Raw genomic sequence first — 25,590 nt, forward strand, 5'->3', positions numbered from 1 at the left:
TTGCTAATTGCTAAACACATTTGCACCTTTAATTTACTCAAAAACTTTTTAACATCTATCATGAGTATGACACTTGCCCTTTAATATTCCAAAGGCACTAACATTTTAATAGCTATCAACAACTACTACAAATCCATTTATCCCCAGCTCAGAGAGCTATTCTCTCAACTTCTTTTTAATTCTGAGACTCCATACTCTAGCATGATCTTCTCGAATGCACTTTGACACATAGTCGGCAAAGGGTATATGATTCAAGCCCTGTGGTCGACAAGCTAACAGCATGAGAAACTAAGTTAATAATATTATTTGTATTATTCAACTTAAGGATGAGTGGAGAATTTTCTCCGAGCTTGTAACACTTTATTTCACAGTATAAAAAATGTGGAAGGTGCTGAGCGAAATAAGTCAATCAGAGAAAGACACGTATCATATGACCTCACTGATATGAGGAATTCTTAATCTCTGAGGGTTGCTGGAGTGGTGGGGGTGGGAGGGATGGGGTGGCTGGGTGATAGACATTGGGGAGGGTATGTGCTATGGTGAGTGCTGTGAATTGTGCAAGACTGTTGAATCACAGACCTGTACCTCTGAAACAAGTAATATATTATATGTTAAAAAAAAAAAAAAAAGAAGATAGCAGGAAGGGAAAGATGAAGGGGACATCGGAGGGGGAGACGAACCATGAGAGACTCTGGACTCTGAGAAACAAACTGAGGGTTCTAGAGGGGAGGGGGGTGGGGGGATGGGTTAGCCTGGTGATGGGTATTAAAGAGGGCACGTTCTGCATGGAGCACTGGGTGTTATATGCAAACAGTGAATCATGGAACACTACATCAAAAACTAATGATGTAATGTATGGTGATTAACATAACAATAAAAAAATTAAAAAAGAAAAAAGAAAATAAAATCAACCAATTTTCAAAAAAATAATGGATGTACATTTAATGAGACTGCTTTTCTAAAGTGACTTGCAATTTTACACCACTTAGCTGAGATTGGATATCAAGATATTTTAATAGTTAAATATGTAAACAAAGTCACATAACCAAATCTCATTTTTCAGTAAACTTAAATATAGCCACTGTAAATATCAAACTAAAAATAAATGCTTTAGTAATACATTGGCCAAAGATGTGTTTGTTCCAAGTTTTTTCTAGAAAGAAGTATTATTTCAATAATGTTGGATTCTTCTTTTTTAAAATTGACAGTTTCATCAACTGATGTATATGGCATTCTGGCTCATAGGAACACACCAATGTATCAAAACACCATAGTCCTTAAATATCTAAGTTTTTGTGTTTGTTGGCAGCAAGCACCAAGCACCTTCTGATTCTTAGATATTAACAACAGATATCTTACAGGAAATGATACTAGTAAAAAATAGTAATAACAAGTAGCAAAATATATCATTTTCTAGCTCCTACTACTACCGGTTCATCCTTATGTTAGTATATTTCTTAAGCACATCACTAGATTGGAAATTGCTGAAGGTCAGGACCCTCCTTTATGTATTTATTTTTTACACCAAAAATGCTTTTAAAATTAAGTTGCCTCCTGTCTATTCCACTAACACTGCAATGTGTCCAGCTTTTCTCCAATATTCCTGTCTTTCAGCAGGTCTTTCCATTTCCAGGCATTTCTCTCATTTAGTAGGTCTAGGAGATCACAGTGGAAGACAGACTGCTTCCACAAATTAGACATCTGAAAATTCCATACTTCTAGTTCAGAAGCTTTTATGGCTCTCCTAACACACCTTAAAGGAATTCCTGAGTATGACATATATGACATTTTGTTGGTTGGTGTCACTCTTATTTTTGAGATTCAATTCTAAATATTTCCTAGCCTTTACTTCACTGACACCAAAGTATCCATCACTCCCCAAGAGCTCCTAAAGAAGGTTATAAATATATCAGGCCCTTAAATATTTTCCATAAACAATGCATGTCTTCTGCTATACCTCTATGTACCTCTTACTTTCCTCTCATAATCATCTTTACCACAGAAACAGATTATGTTGGGGCAGAGTTGGACTTTAATGAAATGACTATTTTTTTTTTTTAAGATTTATCTGAGAAAGAGAGACAGCACGTGCCCACACATGCATGGGAGGAGGCACAGAGGGAGAGAATCCTCCAGCAGACTCCTCACTGAGGGTGGAGCCTGATGTGGGGCTCAATCCCAGAACCCAGGAGATCATGACCTGAGCCTAAACCAAGAGTCAGACACTTAACTGACTGAGCCACCCAGGTGCCCCAACATGGGTATATTTCACAGCATTAAGATTTAAAATTTGTTTTCATTGTGTACTGAGTCTACTCCACTTTGTTTTTTGCACTAAATTTGATTTTTCTACTTATTATCAATTTAGACCTATACTAAATTTATGCTAAGGTATTAGAACACAGAATGATCAACATTTTCCACCTCTGTTCAAGAACTGGATATATTTCACAATGTTAATATTTACCAAAACTAATTTCTAAAAATAAGTTTGAGTCATTGTATAGTGTTAAGTCTTAGAAATTAGGAGGGAGATATGATGTGTTACGATTTAAAAAATTATAAAATTAATACAAAAGAAGTCAAAGCTTAATGTAAGGACTTCATTATATTTGAATCTTTATACATTTATTTTATTTTTGTAAAATTGATAAAATAAGAAGAAATGTAGCTTATTTCAAATAACTTGAATATTTGAGTTTAATAAATTAGAATTAGATATTTTATGCCTTAGGCTTTCAATAAGCATGTATTCAGTAACTCCAATGTTAAAAACACATGAATAAATGTATCTCTGATGTTTTGACAACATCGCTAGATGATGGAAACACTGAGATATATTAGATATGGTCCTTGCTCTCATAAAGTTGGAATTTGGGAAAAAGAAAGAGAAATGTAGATAAATCCCTATAAGGTCACAGAACTGAGACATGTAGGCCATGCAAGTGTATCTTACTTTCCCCCAATCATGTCACTGAGAGAGAAAGAGAGAGAGAAAACATGTAGCTAGGAATAACATTTTTTTTAAATGCACATTATCACAACTTCTATTTAACATCTTAATCAAGTTTTAGCCAACACATTTAGATAAGCAACAGCAATTAGAGGCATAAATATTTGAGGTAAAATTATCTCTAGATTCTCATAATTTTATATCTGAATTATCCAAAAAGAGCAAATGGTAAAACTACTCAAATAATAAGTTTAATAGTGGGTTTTTAAATTAATGTATTGAAATTATTAAACTACTTATATAAGCAAGATAAAATGAAAGAGGTAATCTAATTTATAATAGCAACAAGAAAGACAAAATACCGAAGTGTAATTTATGAAGTAAATACTCCTGTAAGACATAACATCAGATATGAACAAATGAATACATATATAAAATGTGTATGTTCCCAGATAGGATAATTCAACATCACAAATATGTCAGTTCTCCTAAATTAATTCATAATTTAATGTAATCTCATTAAAATTATAGAGTCTCTCCACCACTCTTTCCCCTGGCTAGAAAATTTTATTATGAAGCTAACATGGAAATAGAGTATACATAAGAAGACATAAAGTCCAAATTATTAAAACAGTGATATTAAGAGATGAACAAAGCAAATAGAACAGAATAGCAAGTCCAAAACAAAGAACACACAGTATTTTTTACATTTAAAAAAAAAACGTCTCAATTACTAGAGGAAATATATTTTTTGGCCTTTTAAAATGCTTCAACTGCCCTCATCCCAGTATTAACATAGTTTGAGAAATACAAATATATACAAATTAATTTTTATGTGTATGTATACTAAATTCACTCTGAAAAAAATCTTCATTTGAATTATAATAGAATCTCAGATTAAGCAATAACTAATTTGATGAGACAAGAGAAAAGCACAAATCCAGTACTACTAACAGCCACTACTTTTCAAAATGGCTTTTAAAAAATTGACTATTTTTAAAGTTTTAGAATTACAGAAAAATTGAGATCATAGAGTTTTTATTTATGCCCCTTCAACTTACATGGTTTCCCTTATTAAGATATTACAATAATATGGCACATTTGCTACAATTAATGAGCCAATGCTGATATTATGGCTAATGTCCATAATTTCGATTTCCTTAGCTTTTACCTAATACCTTTTTTTGTATTCCACAATCCCATCCCATTACACTTCGTAATCATGTCTCCTTAATCTCCTCTTGGCTGTGAAAGTTTCTCAGACTTTCTTGTTTTTAATCTCGGTGGTGGTTTTGGTCAGCTCGTATTGCAAAATGTCTGTGTGTCTAAGAGAAGGAAAGAATAATCCCATCTGGCTTTGATCAGTGTGCAGTGCGACATGTGCTGAGAAAAAATGTTTATCAATGTATATAAATCATATTATTTTCTACTCATATTACTTTGAAATTATATTAATATTGTATGATAAATATTGTTAAGGATGAAAGCTAATTCTTTTTAAAGAAACACTGTATTCTTGAATATGAATTGGCATTATCAATATAAACACAATACCTTTGCTTTTGTAAAGTGTGTATTTCTGGATTTCTGCTTCTGAACATGATGGAGTAACAAAAATTTTATTCATCCTCATGCCTTTTAAGCATCTAGAAAATTGGATAAAATATATGCTAATACTTTGTAGACATCGGAAAATAGGAAGCATGGTCTTGTGATCTCTGGGAGAAGGGCAAGCAAGAGGAGCCCAGTGATTGCCTTCACTTTTCACAGGGAGGCAGGTTCCCAGCCACAGTGCAGAGCAGGGCAACCCAAGGTATGCCAGTCTCACTGACTTGAGACAGAAATTCAATTTCAGAAGGGCCAAAGCAGTTAGAATTTCTGAAGCAGAATAACAGGAGGGCACTGCACAGAGAATTTCAGAGGGGGCAGCGGGTTCTCTAGCGTTCTTTGCAGAAGTAGTGATCTGCACATGTATGAGAAGAAATTATCCAAGGTCATGAAAAGAACCACCTGAAATCTGTAGGACAAAACAGTGCTGACAAGAGCAATGGTGTGTCATTAGAGGGCTTCAAACTGGGAGATAAAAAAAAAAAAAAATTGGTGTGGAAAACTAGGAAGCTCGCTTGAGTGTGGAGGATGATAGGGAGAGCTAAGCGGATTGGAGGAGGGGGAAAGTGAGAGCATTAGAGAATCAGTATAGGTTTAGGAGATTTAAGCCAACCCAAGGCAGAAGCTGTGAGAATAGAGAGGAGGGGGTCAGATATGACAAAATTAAAGAAGACATTGACAGTACTCATTCACAAATTGAATATAAATGGATGAAATAGAAGGAGGACTACAGTATGGCCTCCACAACTCTGATTTGGGTATCAGGATCAACGGTGATGCTATTCACCAAGAACTGGAATATATGGGGGAAACTCAGAATTGAGGCATAATAGTAAGTACAGTTTCAGATATTATCAGTTTAAGGTCTCCAAAGAATACCATTTAAGTGGAGAAATCTAGCATCAAGTTAGATCCTGAAGCTAAAAACTCAGGGAAAAAATTGTTAGACTGCACCGGTTCATGTTAAGTCATTCGCTTAGAAATGTAAAGTCCGATGACACTGGATGAGGAAGCCCCATTCTACAAGTAATTTCTCAAAAGGGTCAAACAGAGAAGGGAGAACGAGGAAACGTTGAAAATTTTTTTCTTAGAGAAATGCTAGATGGGAGAAGATGGGCTGAAGGGTCCTGTAGTAAATGAAGCACCACTAAATATACACACATACGTACATACATACATACATGTGTAAATACATGCACACACACGTAAATGATAAATGAGCACCGAATTACTGTTTAATTTATTGCACTGTATTCAACAAGACAATTAACTAGTCTTAGCCAACTCTCATTAAAAACATTGCAGTTGATCTTTAATCCCTCTTTTCACTCTGCCCTGGAGACACTATGTTCTAAAAGCAATGTAAGTTTATGTAACCTATAAATATTTTTATAGAATCTTGGGTTTCTTGTAAGACTTCCTTATTACAAAATCCCTTGGAACCGTCTCTCTTTTATAGCACTTGCCACTCAGCAACTGTCTCTTTCACTATTACCATAAGCTCCATGAGAACAAGACTATGTCTGCTTTATATGCATATTTCCCAAGTCCAATTTATGACATGCAAAATGTTACTATTCAAATTTATCTTTCAGCCCAATGCTTTCTGCCACCTACAAGATAATTCTACTTATTGTTATTCATCATGAAACATTTCTCTAAGTGAACTTAACTCTACCATTTTTATCATGATGCCACCATTTGTCAGCACCCAGTTGGTGGGTGCAGAGACAAAGAGGTAACGGATACTGCTGAATCAAAAGGACTCATCTAAACATCAGGGCTGGAACTCATATCAGATACCATGATTTAAAATATTAATAAAGGCGATGATCACAACATTTATTAATCTCTTCTTCTGTCAGGCATGACACTGAGTGATTTATATATGTTCTTGAAATTAATCCTACAATTTGCAATTTGCAAATTACAATTTGGAGTAGAGAGAGAGATTAAGTATCTGTTCAAGGACAGACAGCTAGCAAATTGCTGTCTGCATGCACACTCACATCTGTTTGACTCCAAAGCTCTTGCTTTTAACATCGTGTTCCAGGAACCAATTCAGAAAAACACATAGGATACAAGACATTATAAGGCTCAAAATTATTTAGGTTTTTGTTTTGTTTTGTTTTAATACTTTATACCATTCATTTGCCAATACAAAAAATGGTTTCTTTTGTACCCTAGGTACAAATCTAACCTCAGACTGAACATGAAGGCCAATTGACCTCACCTGCTCAGCACTACACCTCCTTCTCCAGTCATGTTTCTCTCTTGGCCTTCCTGGAACATCCCAGCTCATGTCCAAATATGCATTTACAATGTGGCAAGAATTGTTCTTCCCTTCCAAGAACAAAGCCCATGCTTCTTCAAGCACAGATGTGACTCAACCCATTTAGGAATCCTGTAGCTGACTCCTGGTATTACACAACCATCTCCCCTTTCCCTTTTAGTTCCCTCATCATTTCCCAGGACAATCTGCACCTCACTCTCAGGCAATTCATTCCCTGTTATTCATTCATTCAATTTTTCATTCTATCTACATTTATTGAGTGCCTTTTTGGTACCTAGTAGTGATATAGATGCTACTGAATAGAGTGGTAAGCAACAGTATGAGGTCCCTTTGTTTGTGCAACTTACAGAGTGATCAGACGGAGAGTAACTAGATAGCTAACTATAGACTGCTTGGGGAGGAAAGCTCCAGTGAGAAGAAAATGTTTGAACTGAGACCTGAGTAACAAGAAAACAACCTATGCAAATATGGAAACAAAGTATTTCAGATGTCAATTGTGAAGACTCTAAAGAGGAGCTTGGCAACATAACACTAAAAAATTAAAAAAAAATAAATAAAGAGGAGCTTGGCATGTTTGAGATACATCAAGAGAGCCCTATGGCTGGAATATAGCAGGGAAAACAGTGGTAGAAGATGAGGTTAGAGATTAGAAACTGTGGCAAGGAGTTTTTATTTAATTGCTGGGGAAGTCCCTGGAGGATTTTAAAAGGGGAAGAACCATGATCTAATTTCTCTTTTACAGATCTTTAGAAAGATCACCCAGGCTACTAAGTAGAAAATGGCTTGCAGAGAAGCAACAATGGAAAAAAGCCCCCAAGGGAGCCGTGGTTTAGGCTTAGATGATCAGCAAACAATGAAGATGGAAAGATTAGACACATTGGCAAGGTATCCTGGAGGAATGTGCAGCTGCCTTGCTGCTGAATTTGATAAGACCTAGGTTCTTGAGCAACTAGTCGGATAAATAGGTGATTTAGACACTTGGAGAGAAGAGTGGGAGATAAATAGGTGGGGGCCAAAACCAAGACTTCCAATTTAACCATGTAGGTTGACATGCCTGTTAGACATTAACATAGAGGCAGAAAGTCGAAGGTAGGGTATAAGACTTTAGAGTTCAGAAGAGTAGTCCAGGCTGGGGAAATAAATTTAGAAGACATCAGCAATGGGCTGGGAGTTGAAGCCATGGGACCCGCTACCAGGAGGGAATGAATGTAGTGATCCCAGTAGAGGGCCTACAAAATAGGATTTCTCAGTTTTGTTGGTTTTAACATTTTTATCTGTTTTCAGTTATTTCAAAGGCCTATGCATGATGCACAGTGATGGTTAATATTGTTTAATTTCTGGATCTCCACCCCACAACTACTCCATAAACTCTTTAAGGGAAATGACCTGCATTTATTATTTGGGTATTGTCCATCATGCCTTGTTTTAACAAAAACCTGAATTGAAATGAATTAGAGGGAACAGAAATAGGAGTTAAGAGAATCAGAGGATTTTTGTGAGTCATTTAATGAGAGCATATTTTACTTTTATTTTTAAACCCAATTGAAAAAATAATAGGTTTTACATTACTAAGATGTCACTGCTTCCACTCAGTTTAAAGAAAAACACTTTTTACATGTATCATATGACCTCACTGATATGAGGAATTCTTAATCTCAGGAAACAAACTGTTGCTGGAGTGGTGGGGGGTGGGAGGGATGGGGTGGCTGGGTGATAGACATTGGGGAGGGTATATGCTACGGTGAGCACTGTGAATTGTGCAAGACTGTTGAATCACAGATCTGTACTTCTGAAACAAATAATGCAACATATGTTAAGAAAAAAGAAAAAGAAGAAGATAGCAGGAGGGGAAGAATGAAAGAGAGTAAGTCAGAGGGGGAGACGAACCATGAGAGACGATGGACTCTGAAAAACAAACTGAGGGTTCTAGAGGGGAGGAGGGTAGGGGGATGGGTTAGCCTGGTGATGGGTATTAAAGAGGGCACATTCTGCATGGAGCACTGGGTGTTATGCACAAACAATGAATCATGGACACTACATCAAAAACTAATGATGTAATATATGATGATTAACGTAACAATAAAAAAATTAAAAAAAAAGAAAAACACTTTTTTCTTGAATCACTGTTCTCAACTTCATACAAGGATGTTTACATCAAGAACTCTATAATAAAAATCCTTTCCTGACTCTGTTTTTCCTTACAAAATTACTATGCCAACATTTCTATGCATACTTGAGATTAGGGAACACGAGACCCTGTTAGTTGGAATTTCACCAGAAAAAGACCCTCTGCTCAAATTTGAATGGGAGTAGTTTATTTGGAAGGTTCTCTCACAAAATATGAGGGGACAGGGAAGTGAGCAAGACAGGGGAAGAGGAGGTTAAATGCTATGTCATCAAAAAATTACTACTGTGGGAAACTAGAACTTGATTTTTCTGGGAAACTTGAGAAACAAGTATAGGACATATAGTTCAGGGGTGAGGAAACTTCTGTTGGCTCGCTTCTCCCAGAACCATTGAAGTCCCCAGTCCTTCCCTCACTTCTGGGTCCAGACTGAGTGGACCTACAAGCAAATAATATTGGATACTGCAAGTTGGAAATTGGGGGTGTCCTGGCTTGACAGGCTAAGTGTGAGAGGGACATATATGAGGCACCAACCATATTTACTAAAATGATATAGGACATAACAGCAGTCTGGTTCAGTAAGTTTTTAAAGGACCAACTAATTTCAGTATATTAAAAAGTTCCCCTTACAAGTTTGCAGAGTGCTTCGGTGTGTCTTCAGTTTGAGGTAGTTGTCCTTTAAAATGAAATAGCAATGGGTTTTTGTGAGTCACCCTTTAAAGCCTCTTTAAACAAATAATAATGGGGAGGGAGGAAGAGAATGAGAATACGTGTAGTCATGAAATGGTAACCTAAGACTTGAATTTAAAATAAAAAGGAAGGTGGAATCATCAATCTAACCCTATGTGATCATATATTTCTTCATTTCAAGATTTAGGGATATGAGAAGAGTCATGTGTAAGAAAAAAAAATGTATGGAAAATAAAATGGTAGAAGAAGAAAAAAATTGAGGAGGATTTGCACTTATTTATAAATGGGAAGGAAAAAATTCATGCTCTAAAAAATAAATAAATAACTCTCCTCTTCATTCTTTTCTATGACATGCCTTTCCTTCAATCTTTGACATTCAGTGACATTCAAAGTAAAGTATACTTAGGATAATTTGTGTTTTCTTATGAAGAAAGCATACAATCAATGAAATATCACAGACAGGAGCGTTATATTAAGTACTAGAATGGATTCATCAAAACAGCAAATAATCTCTTTTCCCTTTTCAGAGTCACATGTAGGAGCCAGTCACTTGGTGATAACCAAAGAGAACTAGTTTCCAGGCACCCATGGTATATTATGGGTCTGCCTGTATGATGATGCAGAAGACCCAACTATCCCTATCTAGATTTTTATATGGCCAGCTGCCTCATTTAAACACATTTCATTTACAATACCATGATGATTTTTAAACCATGGGCATGAGAAACCAAAAAGAACTATGGGGAAAGAAAGCAGAATCTTTGTGTAACCATTACTTCAACACCTATTTAACCTGAATTACCATGGGTGGATCACAGGGGAAGTCTCCATTAATCACCAATCCTTCAACAGTAAAGGACTGACAAGCACTTTCTTCACAGATGTGTAGAGACAAAATCTCAGCTTTAGTGCTGTTTTGTTTTGTTTTTTTTCTGTGTCCTATGGTTTACATTTTTTGGGTTTCTTACAGATTCTTGCCCACCAGATATCCTGGGCTCTTAAATTTCTTGGGTACTGTTCTTGGTCTCAGATTTGTTTTCACCACAAAATGGTCTCTGCTGTTACTGACAACACATAGCCTTCAGTGCAAATTATCTGTGAACAGTTTTGAGTTGCATTGTCTAAAGCTGACTTCAGGTTTTTAATATCTGTTGTTTGCTCTTTGCACCCAGTTCTCTGGTCCAATGACATCAACGCTCACGTATCTTCTTGACACATATCTCTTATTTATTTTCATGTTGACCACTTCAGCTACTGTGATTACAATATTCAGCACCACACACTGCCCAAATTTCATACTCAGTACCGACTTTATTCTTGCTGTTCCAACTAACTCCTGAGCTATTAATTTTATTACGGCAATTATCAATATGAAGGCACAAGCAGTATTTTGACAATAAACACTCATTGTGTTCTCCACTAATGACTACTTATAATTTGGGATGTCATCTTTACAGTCAAGGAGTATCTATTTTCATTCCCCTTGTCATTTTTGGTAGACACAAATTCCAACAGGCTTGCCCTAGAAACAGTTCCATCCTTTTGTCTGTGAAACTATTTTTCTTCTCTCTTCAAACTTTCCTCTGCCATAGTTGACTGACGGAGAATAATTCTGAGCCTGTGCATACTTACCTAAAGTTTGGTCCCTCTGAAGGTAGTTTCGGAAATAGAAGGAAACGAATACAACTTTAAATTTTTAATTTGCCAACTGTGCGTTTTCACTTCTCATCACACATGGGTACACTTTATGTGTTTCTTTGAATTAGATTGTTTACTTTTGGGCCAAATACGAGTTTTTGGAAGAATAATATAAATGTAAGAAAAAAAATCAAAGTGTAATGCACCTGAGTACGTATTTTTAAAAAGTGAGTGAGGGATGCCTGGGTGGCTCAGTCTGTTAAGCGTCTGCCTTTGGCTCAGGTCATGATCTCAGGGTCCTGGGATCGAGCCCCACATCGGGCTCCCTGCTCAGTGGGGAGTCTGCTTCTCCCTCTGCCTGCCGCTCCCCCTGCTTGTGCTCACTCTCCTCACTCTCTCTCTGACAAATACATAAAATCTTAAAAAAAAATGAGTGAAATTTTCTGGCACTATATTACCATCACAAGAGAGATTTGAGTAAGTCCTGACTGTATGGTGGTGACTCGTGCTGGGGTCCTGTTTGAAGAGATTTCTTTGAACCTTTCACTCCACTTTCTCAGTGGGAAGGAACCTTTAAGAAAAAAGATGAACACACAAATCAAATTTCTTTGTATATGTGCAGATATAATAGAGGTTGAGAATTGGAATGTAGTCCTTTGGTGAATAGTATCAAAAATATATACAAATGGGGCGCCTGGGTGGCTCAGTCGGTTAAGTGACTGCCTTCGGCTCAGGTCATGATCCCAGGGTCCTGGGATCGAGCCCCGCATCGGGCTCCCCGCTCCGCGGGAAGTCTGCTTCTCCCTCTCCCACTCCCTCTGCTTGTGTTCCCTCTCTCGTTGTGTTTCTCTCTGTCAAATAAATAAATAAAATCTTAAAAAAAAGAAAATATATACAAATATATCTGTAGTCAAAAATTTAAACCTAAATCTAAGTTTACATAGAAAGCTTCCAAACTTTTTTTTTTTTATTTCTTTTACCTGAGACTAAAAAGTACACACAGTGGCATGTATCTGTGAAGATTCCTTCTTGGAAATGTATAAAATATAGATGATTAAGCAATCCATACACGGCACTGAAAGTGGGTATTTATCTTGATGCTAATGGATTATTTGGGGATTAGGGAAAGAAGACTATAGGGTAGAACAAAAGCCATCTAGACTTTTAATGTTTAAACTGACATTTCAACAGTGAAGCTAATAATTCTCCTATGCACAAAACAAACACTAGTCAGTTATGCAGTTATGGAGAGAACTCAGTCCTTAAGAAATTTTAGATAACTAAGATACCTCGTTTCTAAGATCATTTTTCAACCTTTTATCTTTTAGCTTGGCATTTGCTTCTGAAATTATGAAAACAAAAACAAAGAAAGAAAAAGGGACCACTCAACCTAGATATTCCCCGACATCTCCAATTTTCAAAGCTATTTTGCACTCTCCTTCAATTTGCTGCTCTATGATAACACTGTCTCCATTTTCAACCCTCCTAACCTCTCAAAAATTAGTCAAACAGGATGAAAACATGGCAATTATTGACACCTGATAATAGCTGCCCAGGGACCTGTGATTTGGAAACAAAAATAGTCAATAGTGATCTATTGCGGACATTGCTGCTATGAACATTGGGGGGCATATGGCCCTTCTTTTCACTACATCTGTGTCTTTGGGGTAAATACCCAGTAGTGCGATTGCTGGGTCATAGGGTAGCTCTATTTTTAATTTTCTGAGGCACTGTGGAAAGAGCCGAGATGCCCTTCAACAGACGAATGAATAAAGATATGGTCCATATATACAATGGAATATTACTCAGTCATCAGAAAGGATGAATACCCAACTTTTACATCCACATGGATGGGACTGGAGGAGATTATGCTAAGTGAAATAAGTCAAGCAGAGAAAGTCAATTATCATATGGTTTCACTTATTTGTGGAACATAAGGAACAGCATGGAGGACATTAGGAAAAGGAAGGGAAAAATGAGGGGGGGATCAGAGGGAGAGAGGAACCATGAGAGACTATGGACTCTGAGAAACAAACTGAGGGTTCTAGAGGGGAGGGGGGCGGGGAGATGGGTTAGCCTGGTGATGGGTATTAAAGAGGGCACATTCTGCATGGAGCACTGGGTGTTATATGTAAACAATGAATCATGGAACACTACATCAAAACTAATGATGTACTGTATGGTGACTAACATAATAAAATAAAATTAAAAAAAAAACAGTACACTATCTAATGATAGTGTCTGCAATATACATTTTAGAAATCAGCCTCTAAGTCCTGCATATTCTTCATTTCTAGTACTGTTACTTTTTTTATTTTCATTTTAACCCCACCTGTCCATCAGTGCTTGTGTATCTCACTCCTGAATTACTTCAACAATGTAACTCCCTTTCCTCTTTTCAGTTCTTCCTCTTCTGAATACAATCCAGAAATTAGATCATTAATCTTTCTAAGATGTCAATTCAATCTTGTGACCCCAATGTTATCTTTAAGATTTTTAAAAAATCTGGAGATTGATATGCCAATTTCTCTACCTTTTAGCCTCAAGTTGTACTGATGGTCCTTTATTGTGCTATTCCCACGGGTAATATTAACTCCCACTAAGTCAGTTCTTTAGTATTTCGCTAATTTATCACATTCAATTTTACCTCCAACTTTTTGCTTATACAGTTTACCTCCCACTTGAAATGTCCCCTATCTCCCATCTTACCAGACATTATTTTTTAAGGTCAATTAGAATTTTCACACTTCACAAAAATTGTGTCTAGCCACCTGGATCACCTCTATATTCCTCACTCTGCAACCATCTAAATGTATGTTGATATCAGCGTTACAGTGATTCACTTGTATGTTTCTCCCTTCCTACCTCATGGGATGTTACTGTGTTCTTTTTGTTTTCCCAACTCTAGCAATATCTTTCACAAAGTCTTCAATAGAAAGTTTGTCAAAAAAAAAAAAGGAAAATAATATCAGCATGAATTAATTTCATATCCTGGAAATACAAGCCCATTTTGTTTTCAGTTTAAATCCATTAATGGTGTTATGAGAGTTAGTATAGAAGCCCTCATTTTATAACGAGGCACTAAATGAATGGTTGGGAATGCTGAAAGTGGAATAAATTTGCATTAAACTTCACAAGGTTTGTAATCATACTGACCTGGGTTTCAATCTTAGCTTTCTTGCCTTCTGACTAATGACGGAGAGAAGATTGCTAAGAAAATTTTCACCTAAGTCTCAGAATGATATCTACATCACTGGTTGTTTTGCAATCAGATGTTCAAAATGAACAGCACGATACCAAGCACAGAGAATACATTCAATAAGCACTTGCCAATCTCATTGTCGATGGTAGTCGTGATGGTGTTGTTACCTACATTTAATCCCAGGAAGATACCATTTGGTGTATAAGCTAACCTGCTGATACAAACAGACCTCAACACTTCATGATTTAAACAAAATAGAAGTGTGCTGTGCTCTCAAGTATGCAAGGCCAAAAGTAGGTAAGTATTCCAAAGAGAATAACAACTCTGCCTTATGAGGTCATTTAGGGACCCAGGTACCCTGCAATCTATTGAAGGTGTTGAACTTTTTCTTCGTCATCAAATCTACCTCAGCTTCACATTTATATCCTGGACTGGGTGAAGGACAGGCATCTGCATTTTTTAAGCATTTAAAGCCTGAGTTGTACCTGTTGCTTCTATTCATATTCTACTAGCTAATCACCTAGTCACATGGCACATTTAACAACTAGGGAGGCTGGGACCTTAACCGTAATTGAGTTACCATATTCCTAGCCCAGGGGATGAAGAAAGACCTCTCCCAGGGAGAAAGGAGGCCAAGAGATCATAATAATTGACCTTGGATATAAGCTGCCAAGAGCACTCTTTATTTTTCATTTCTTTTCATAGATAAGGGCTTTCAGCCTCCCCCTAGAAAATGAAGCTGCTTATGGTGGTGCTTCTTCTAGAATATTTAAACATCTTTACATATTCATTTTTATTTCGTTTTTCAAGGACAACTAGTACATTTTAGCTTATAAATTTTTAAAGCCAATGGTAGTAGGCTGAGGTGAGGATCACTGTTTCTTCAGTAATAAAACCTGGGACAAGCTTAACCTAGTAGCAATGAAAACCGGTGAACGTGTCCACAGTAAGGAAAATATTTACAATGTGATCCAGTGTGTACATGCATTTATATCACATGCAAAATAGAATGTGTTTTTCTATTTTAAAAATCATAGGCATGACATTTGACTTTATGACCCACAATTTGAAAATATTATTTAGTCTATACAGGTCTATTAAACGTTTTGGAATTGGTCCCTTTTCCCTAGGTGTAAAAGTTGTCCTTATATGAATCAGGACTTTCTTTAGCCTTTTGTTACAAAAACAAAACACAAAGCAGAAAAAACACATAGTTTAAAATAGAACTATCTGGAGAATTTCAGGTTTTATGTTATTGGCCTTTTATTTAAAATGGATACCATAACCTAATTGAATCAGAAATTCCAGTTTTAATGACTCTCCCGAACTAAGTATGAATATTTTTTAAGCACTTACTATTTTTTAGAACTTTACATACTTTATGATGTAACATGATAAAAAAATTAGGCACACAGACCTCCAAATTCGGCTGCCTGGCTTTGAATTTTTCTTAATGACACTTTCTAGCAGGTTATTTAACTGATCTTTGCTTCACTTCCTGTCACAAGATGATAATAATAATAACATCCAGCTTAAGGAATTGTTCTAAGAGATAAACTATTTGAAAAGTCTTATAATGATCTGGCATATATTAGCCAATTTAATTCATTCAAGTAATATATACTCAATGCCAGATATAGATGAAGCATATTTTAGGCATGAAGATTACAGCAGTTAACTACATAGGGAAAAAAAAATCCCAGCCTTTGTGGAGTTTACATTTTAATATCATAGTATTTAAAGTCTAAAATGTAGGACTCATTATCCTCATTTTACAGATGAGGAAACCCAGTTCAGAGCTGTGATATGAGTTACCCAAACAGCTAATCAAGTAAATAGGGATTGGCAGAGTCAAAAATCACACAAAGACCAGTCTAGCCCTGGCTCCTATCATGCTATATGTACAGCAAACATCTCTTGAGTTGCTACCATGTGCCAGGCACAAGGTAAGTCACACACACTGTACACAAAAACAGTGAAAGGCAAAGCACTTCCCGGCTTTGACGTGGTATTTCTGGAGATCTTGACTGTAACTACTATCTGACATGCCCCAGCACCACATAGACACAGCCTGAGATCTTTATGCCCTCCTGCTCCTGAATGACCTTTTCATTATGAGAAAAATATTTGTGGCAGGGAAGAAAATTAAGAGGTAAATCATTTCTATCTGAAATTATTTGAATGAAGAAGCAATAATTTGCATGGTAAAGTGTAAAAGGAATAAAAATACCTCATTTGCTGAAATTCAAGACCAGAATCAAATCACTAATCATCAGGGAAATGCAAATCAAAACCAAAATGAGATATCACTTCACACCTGTTAGAATGGCTATCATCAAGAAAACAAGAGATAACAAGCATTAGTGAGAATGTGGAGAAAAGGAAACTCTTGTACACTGTTGGTGATAAACTGGTTTGGCCACTTCAGAAAACAGTATAGAGTTTCCTCAAAAAAATTAAAAATAGAACTAACATATGACCCAGTAAGCTCAATTCTGGGAATATGTCAGAAAGAAAGGAAAACAAAATATCAAAGAGATATCTACTCCTCTGTTCATTGCAGCATTGTTCAAATTAACCAAAATATGGAAACAACCTAAGTGACAATCAGTGGATAAATGGATAAAGAAGATGCATTGACATACAATGGAATGTCGTTCAGTCACGAGAAAAAAGAAAATCCTTCCATTTGCTACAACACGGACCTTGAAGACATTCTAAGTGAGATCAGACAACATTAATACTATATGGTATAACTTATATGTGGAATTGAACTCACAGAAACAGTAGAATTTAGTTACCAGGGACTGGGGGATGGGGCAGATGTTGGTCAAATGGTACAAACTTAAGAAAATGAGTAAGTTCTGGAGATCTAATGCACTGCATTGTGATTATAGTTCACAATACTATATTATATACTTCAAAGTTCTAAAAGACTAGATCTTAAACATTCTCAGCACAAAGAAGAAATGATATGGGACATGATGGAAATGTTAGCTAACTGATGGTAATCATACTGCAACATATAAATAAAGCAAATCAACACTGTGTACACCTAACACTTACATAGTGTTACATGTCAAATATACCTCAAAAAATTAGGCAAAGAAAGAGAGCAGAATCAATATTCTTGGAGAAATAGATTAGTTCTTTTACTGTGGTATTGTATCTAAATATAACTCTCTCATTTTAATGGTTTGCTTCTACATGAGGGAATAGAACACACTAGTGATTAAATGAAGGAATGGATTTTCTTTCTAGCTGTATTATTTTACTACAACTTAAATACCTCTGATCACACATTATTTTTCTTACTTGGGTAATGATTTTGGAACCTATATAATATATGAAAAGTACTTTCGTGAAAATCTTTTAAGGAAAAAAGGTGTTCAATGTGAGTGCTTTATCCAGATTATTTAGGGAATAGATGTTCTACTTCATTGAATGCACCAAAACATTGATAGAAGTCATGGATATGATGCATAAAACTTTTTATAATACAAGTGTAATAAAAATGTTTAATACTTATATAATGATGAGCATAAGTGAATCATTCTTTGATAATTTAAAAGGAAATTCAGGATCAGTAATGACATAAGTCACCATTCTAACATTTTAAATAATTACTAGACTAATTATTGGACAGTTCTAAGTTTACAGAAAAATCGAGCAGAAGTTCTCATACAACTCCACTACTCTCCTCTCCCAGTTTTCCCAATTATTAACATTTTGCATCAGTGTGGTGTATTTGTTACAATTGATGAGCCAATGTTGACACATGATTATTAACTAAAATCAGTATTTTACGTTAAGGTATGCTTTTTCCTCTGTAGACCCTATGGGTTTTGGTAAATGTGTCCATCATTAGAGTGTCATACGGAATAGTTTTACTCCCTTAAAATCCCCCAGTGTTGTATCTTTCTATCCATTTCCCGCCCCTAGGAGCCCCCGGCAATTATTGATCTTTTTACTATCTCCATAGTTTTTGCCTTTCCCAGAATGTTATATTGTTGGAATCATATATTATGTAGACTTCTCAGATTGGCTTCTTTCACTTAACAGTATGAATTTAAGGTTCTTCCATGTCTTTTCAAGTCTTAATAGCTCATTTATTTTGATCATTGAGTAATTTCATTGTATGGACGTGCCCCAGTTTGATCATCAATTTATCTATTGAAGAACATCTTGGTTGCTTTCAAGTTTTGGCAAATATGAATGAAGTTTCCATAAATATTCCTAATTCCATTATCATTTTAACATCTTTTTTTTTTATTTTACAGTTCAGTTGATACATATATAAGAAGCCTAAGAGATCTCCATGAATAAATAAACCCTAAAAACTGGTTAAAAATAACAAACTCTTGGTGTTAACCCATTTTAAAATATTTTAGGTCCCTCTCATGAGAGTCAAGAAAAAGGACTGCAAAAGCATTCTGTAACCTCAAATTCCAGATAAATGGGTGTTTGATATGTAATTACAAAATCCTAAAGACTGAAAATAACCAAAACAATTCAAACCATAATAAACACAGTCCCTTTTATTTAATTTACAAAACTACCCAAAACACAATTTGCTCTATAAATTAGTATATGACAGGTTTTTTTCTAAAAACCTATTAAAATTTTTGCTATAGCACACCATGCTATCTAAATTTTTATTTAAAAAATTGTAAAACAATGATGGCTTGCAGAGTAAGGAAAATAAAGCACATCATCAGATCACTAACAATTTTTATAAATATTTACATCTAACATTTATATGGTGTTTACTATGTATAGGTTCTGTCTTAAATGTTTTCATATACATTAATGAATTTATTCCTTACAATAAGGCAATGTGTTGATACCACTTTAAACTTGATTTCACAAATAAAATATCGTAGTCACCCTGAAGAGGCAGGATGGATCTTCCCCACCCAAAATTTGGTTCAGATGTCAAGAGAGATGACACCATACACACACAGATGTTACGAAAATGTTTATAAGTCACATGATAAAAGTCTCTAGGAAGAAGAAGGTAGACTCCAAAGTGGGCCCAGAAGTGGTTTGAGAGAGCCGGGAAAAGAAACTGGCTAGACTTTTGTGGTGGTTAGGGGGTGGGCGTTGTGAGGTTTCCTGAGCATAGCTTGAACTTCCCAACAGAGCAAAAGGAGGAAGCATTCAGCATTCTCATTCATATGAGAATTCATAATTCTCATTTATTATGAGATTTCCTAGACATAGGGCAGAAGAGGAATAGGGCATAGTAAGTCTTGACAGCGAACAGAAGTCAACAGATATGGAGTCTGATTTATTACAAACAGAAACTGAGGTTCAATGTAGAGAGCTTACCCTAGTCATAGAGCTTATATTTTGCAGATCTGGGACTAAAACTCAGGCAGTTGCTTCCAGCACCCATGTTCTTAACCAAGATACTCATTTTCTAATTAAAAAAGCATCACTTGCTTACTGTAGACAATATGGAGTATGTAAATAAATTTGGAATAGAAAATAGAAAATAGAAAAATTACTCTTATTCATATGACTCACAGAAAACCAGTTATATTTATTTTTATACTACCCTTTAACATTTATTATATTTTAATACTCTATAAACTGCTTTGAATCTTCCTAAATTACACACCGAACATTTTTCAAGGAATTAAATATTCCCCCAAATGGTAGACAGAATTCTAAGATGCCCCTCATAGTCTCCAGCTCTTGGTATTGTTTCCTGTATTGTCTTCTGGACTTGACTGTGGGCAGATTCTAATCAATAGACTATGACAAAGGAAATGAGATGTCACTCTCATAATTATGTTACTTTATACTAACAAGGTACAGGTATTCTATAGATGTAATTAAGATCTTTTGAGTTCATCAAAAGGGGTATTATCCAGGGTAGGCATGATATAATTAGGTGAGTCCTTTTAGAAAAAGACCCTGGCCCTTCCTGAAGGGAGACATTCTTCTGTATTCTTTGATTTCATAAGTGCAAACTCATATCCTTTCTATCTATCTACCTATCCACCCACCCAAATACGTACACAAGGTCAATCCTCATTATTCGTCAGTTCTATTTTTGTGAATTTGCCTACCCACTAAACTTTTTGGTAACGCCAAAATCAACATTCCCCCAATGTGTGGTCATTTATACATAGGTCCAGAGTGCTGAAAACTTTGAGTGGCCCAACACGCACATTCCCAGGGGAGGTCAAACAAAGCTATAATCCGCCTTCTTATTTCAGCTCTCATACTATAAGCTATTATCCTTTTAAAAGACTATGTAAGTGTTATGTTTTTGCATTTTTGTGTTTATTGGAGTGATTTTGGTTTAAAATGGTCTCCAAACACTAGGTTGAAGTTCTGTCTAGTGTTCATAAGTGCACAAAGTCTGTGATGTGTCTTATGGAGAAAATGCCCATGTTAGACAAGTTTTGTTCAGGCATGAATTATAAGACTGTTGGCTGTGAGTTCATGTTAATGAAGCAATAATATAGTATGTTCAGAAAAAGGAAGAGCAAATTTGCGGTTCTACAAGAGGCTACTCCAGAATGTGCTAAAGTAACATCTACAGTGCCTGATGAAACTATGGAAAAGATGGAAAAGTGGTTAAATTTGTGGGCTCATGAGATGATTATGGATTTAAAAAAAAAAGAGGCATAGTAGTGGTAAGCATTTGTGAGATTGAAAGCCAAAGAAATTTATGATCACATTACCCAGAGTCAGGAAAATGTAAAACCCTCCTCAGCTAGTACTGGCTGGTTCACACACTTCAAAAGGTGATAACTACATGAAAAATGTTAAATTGGCAATTCATAAAATACTTGGTAAGTGTTTTCTAGGAAAAAGTTTGTTATGGAAGGAGTAGATTTCCAATAGTCATGACACTAGCTTGTTTCACAAGGACATTGACAAACTAATCTATATAATGCAAGTGGCCTTTTAGTTGACAAAAATGTGACTAGAACCTTGCAAGTCTCTCAAAAACCTTACCCTGTATTTCCCTTGAAGCAATAGCTCAGTATTTGCTAATTTAGTATTCACATGACTTTATAGAACTTTGTAGAACCATGAATAGCTAGAATCGACTGTGTGTGTATAAAATGTGCATATATAATATATACACATTATAATTACATGTTATTATATAACACACACATATAAACCAGTTTGTTTATTGCTAACTAAAAAATCCTATAAACACACTAGATCAAAGGCAGAACATTAATCATTCTTAATATAGCTTGCCAAACTATTCTTCAGAAATGAAGGAGAGATATAAAGACTCCCAAACAAACAAAAGCTGAGGGAGTGCATCATCATTACATTTGCCTTACAAGAAATGCTAAAAAGTTCTTTAAGCTGAAATGAAAGGATACTAACAAAGTAAAAACATGACTGTATAAAAATCACCTGTAAAAGTCAGAGTCAGAATTCTCTAGTATTTGAATGGTAGTATATAAGTCATTTTGACTCTAGTATAACATTTTATTTATTTTATTTTATTTTATTTATTTATTTATTTTAGAGAGAGAGCAGGAGCAGGGGAAGGGGGAGGAGCAGAGGAAGAGGGAGAAGCAGGCTGACAGGAGGGACTGTTCCCAAGACTCTGGATCAGGAACTGAGCTGAAAGCACATGCTTAACCAACTGAGCCACCCAGGTGCCCCATCTAGTATAAAATTTAGAAAAACAAATGCACCCAAAATAACTATAATTGGTTTTTGATTCCTCATATAAGGAGCTCAGAAGTAACCCCTCCATCTTAACAACAAGTAAAACAGAAAAATCAACAGCACCTCTTGGATCCATAAGAGAAGGGAGGACCCAGGAAAATCACTGCCCCCCAAAATTGGAGAGACAGGCAAACACAGGGAGTCCTGGCTGACCACAGCAGGGACTCGGGAGCAGGAAAAACCCTGGGAACCAGGGCTTGGGTAAGAAAATCTGAACTGTAATAGATGAGTTGCTGGAGGTTCAGTGTGGACAACTCTGTTAAAACCTCAAGGTGGACCTGGGCATAGGATGGCACCTACAACATTGTGAGATTTACCTCTAGTAGCTTAGGGAGATTCCCACAGCAAATACCAAGAAAAATCCCCTCAGGCTTTGAGTGGGGGAGGGGAAAAGGAATCATCTTGAAATATACCAAAGTATTCTGATCTTCTTAACAAGGCCTACCATAGCTCGGGAGAAACTAGTTAACAAGAGCCTAAATTTCTGGGGTATTATCAGAACATAACCAACCTGGGGAAGGCAAATACCCAACTCCAGCACACTCTAGCCAACCTATCCCCGACTGTGATTAATATGTTAAGAACTCTAATGAATAAAACAAACAGCATGTAACAAAAGATGGGCAATGTAAACAGGGAAATGGAATTCCTAAGAATCAAGAAAAAAATGCTAGAAAAACTGCTGTAAGAGTAATGGAGGATAGTTGGAAGAAAGGCAGATAGGGGCAAGGGACCCCCCCTACTAAGAGGAAACTGTCTTTAAAGGGAAATAGACCCCATCCTGTTATTCTACACCACCCCAAAACGAGCCCTCCACCCTTTCCCATATAAACAACTACCTGATAGCACTTGGACAAAAACCTAACTGGGTGACAGCCCCATGGAGGGTTAATTAGATTAAAACAGCCTGCCAACAATCTCATAAAAACCCTAGACTTAGAAACTCCAATGGCAACCCTCTTGGGTCCCCTCCCTTTTGGGGAGCTTTGTACTACTGCCCAGTAAACTTTGCTTTGCTGCCCACTACTCTTTGGTCTACCTCTTCATTCATTCTTTGAAGTGGTGTGACCAAGAACCATGGGCACTAAAAGAAAAGAAGTCCTGAAACAACAGAAGTGAAGCATTCCTTAAATGGGCTTATTGGTAGGATGGGCATGGCTAAGAAATAAACCTCTGAGCTAGAGGATATATCAATAGAATCCTAAAAAAAACCTGAAAATAAAATAAAATAAAATACAAGAGAATACCCAAGGACAGTGGGATGATTACAATAGTGTAAAGTAAGCATAATGGGAACACAAAAAGAGAGGAAATAGAAAGGAACAAAAGAAATATTTTGAAACAATAAATACTATGAATTTGCCAAATTAATGTCAGAAATCAAACCAGAGATCTGGGAAGCATAGAGAATACTAAGCAGGAAAAATGCCTTATGGCAAAACCACACTTAGGCATATCATTTTCAAATTAGAGAAAAATCAGAGATTAAAAAAAAATTCCTAAAAGAAGCCAGAAAAGAAAAGAAGTAACTTATTTACAGGGGAATAAAGAATTACATCTAGTATCTCCTCAGAAACCATGTAAGCAAGAAGAGAGTGAAGTCAAATATTTAAAGTGTTGTGAGAACCCCCCCTCAAAAATTCACCAACCTAGAATTTTGTAACTTGTAAAATTATCCTTCAGAATGAAAGGCTAAATAAAGACCTTCTCAAACAAAACATGAAGGAATTTATTGCCAGTAGAACTGCCATGGAGGAAATGTTAAAAGAAGTTCTTAATAGAGAAGGAAAATGATAAAGATGAGAAATCCAATGACTTCTTACAAAACTAAACATAGTCCCACCATATGATCCAACAATCATGCTTCTTGGTATTTACCCAAAGTTCTTGAAAACTCATGTCTAGACAAAAAATATGCAAATAGATGTTTATATCCACTTTATTCAAAATTGCCAAAATTTGAAAGCAACCAAGATATCCTTCAGTGGATTAATGGAAAAATAATCTATAATACAGCCAGACAATGGAATATTATTCAATGCTAAAAAGAAATAAGCTAATGAGCCATGAAAAGATGTGTAGAAAACTTAAATGTATGTTACCAAGTCAAAGAAGCCAATTTGATAGTGATTCCAACTATCTAACATTCTGGAAAAGATAAAACTATGGAAGCAGTTAAACAAAAATCAGTGGTTGTTTGAAGAGGGAAGGATGAATAAGCAGAGCACAGAGAATTTTTAGGTTAGTAAAAAACAAAAGCCATGACTGATCTTTTAATGATAAATATATACCATTATACATTTGTCTAAAACCACAGGATATAGAACACCAAGAATGAACCCTAAGGTTAAAAAAAAAAAAAAAGAGAATAACCCTTAAGGTAAACTATGGACTGTGTGATTATGGTGTGTAAATGTAGGTTCATTATTGGTACTGAATGTACCATTCTAGTGAGTGATGTCGATAATTCGGGAAGAGATTTATCTGTGAGTTGGGGAATATATGGGAAAGATCTATACTATCTTCTCAATTTTGTTATGAACCTAAAACTACTGTAAAAAAATTAGGTTTTTAAAAATACATAATTTGAAAATTTTATAATAATGTTATTGATGTACAAGATAAAACATATAAATCACAACAAAAATAACATGTTGGGGGGCAAAAGTATAAAGTTCTTGTATGTTATTAAAGTTAAATTGTTACCAGTTTAAAATAGAATGTTAAAACTCTAAGATATTTCTTGGAAGCTTTGTGGTACCACAAAGCAAAAACCTGTAGTAGATTAACACAAGAGATTAAGAGAAAGAAAACAAAGCATACCACTACAAAAAGTTATCAAATCACCAAATAAGAAAGCAGGAGAAGAACAAAGGAAGTGCAAACAGAAAACATTTAATAAGATAGCACAAGTAAGTTGTTACCTATCAATAATTACTTTAAACAAAATTGTGTTAAAGTCTTCAGTCCAGAGACATAGACTGAATGGATTAAAAGATTTTGTGATAGGCTGTCCACAAGAAATTCACTTTTCCTTTAAGGGAACACACAGGCTGAAAATGAAAAAAATAAAAAAAATAAATAAAAATAAAAACCAGAAAAGATATTTCAAGCAAACCAAAAGATAACCAAAAGAGTGCAAGGGTAGCTGTTCCTCTAACAAAATAGACTTTCTGTCAAAAATGGTCATAAGAAACAAATGTTCATTACATAATGATAAAGATGTCAATTCACCAAGATATAACTGTTCTAAGTATTTACGCACCCAATACCAGAGCACCTAGATATATAAATCACATACTAACAGAACTGAAAGCAGAAATAAGACATCAATACAATAATAGATGATTTCACTACCCCACTCT

This window comes from Eumetopias jubatus, unplaced genomic scaffold, assembly GCF_037043125.1.
Source record: "Eumetopias jubatus isolate StellerSeaLion01/CBP00866 unplaced genomic scaffold, mEumJub1_p1.0 scaffold_6, whole genome shotgun sequence".
Taxonomy (NCBI): Eukaryota; Metazoa; Chordata; class Mammalia; order Carnivora; family Otariidae; genus Eumetopias; species Eumetopias jubatus.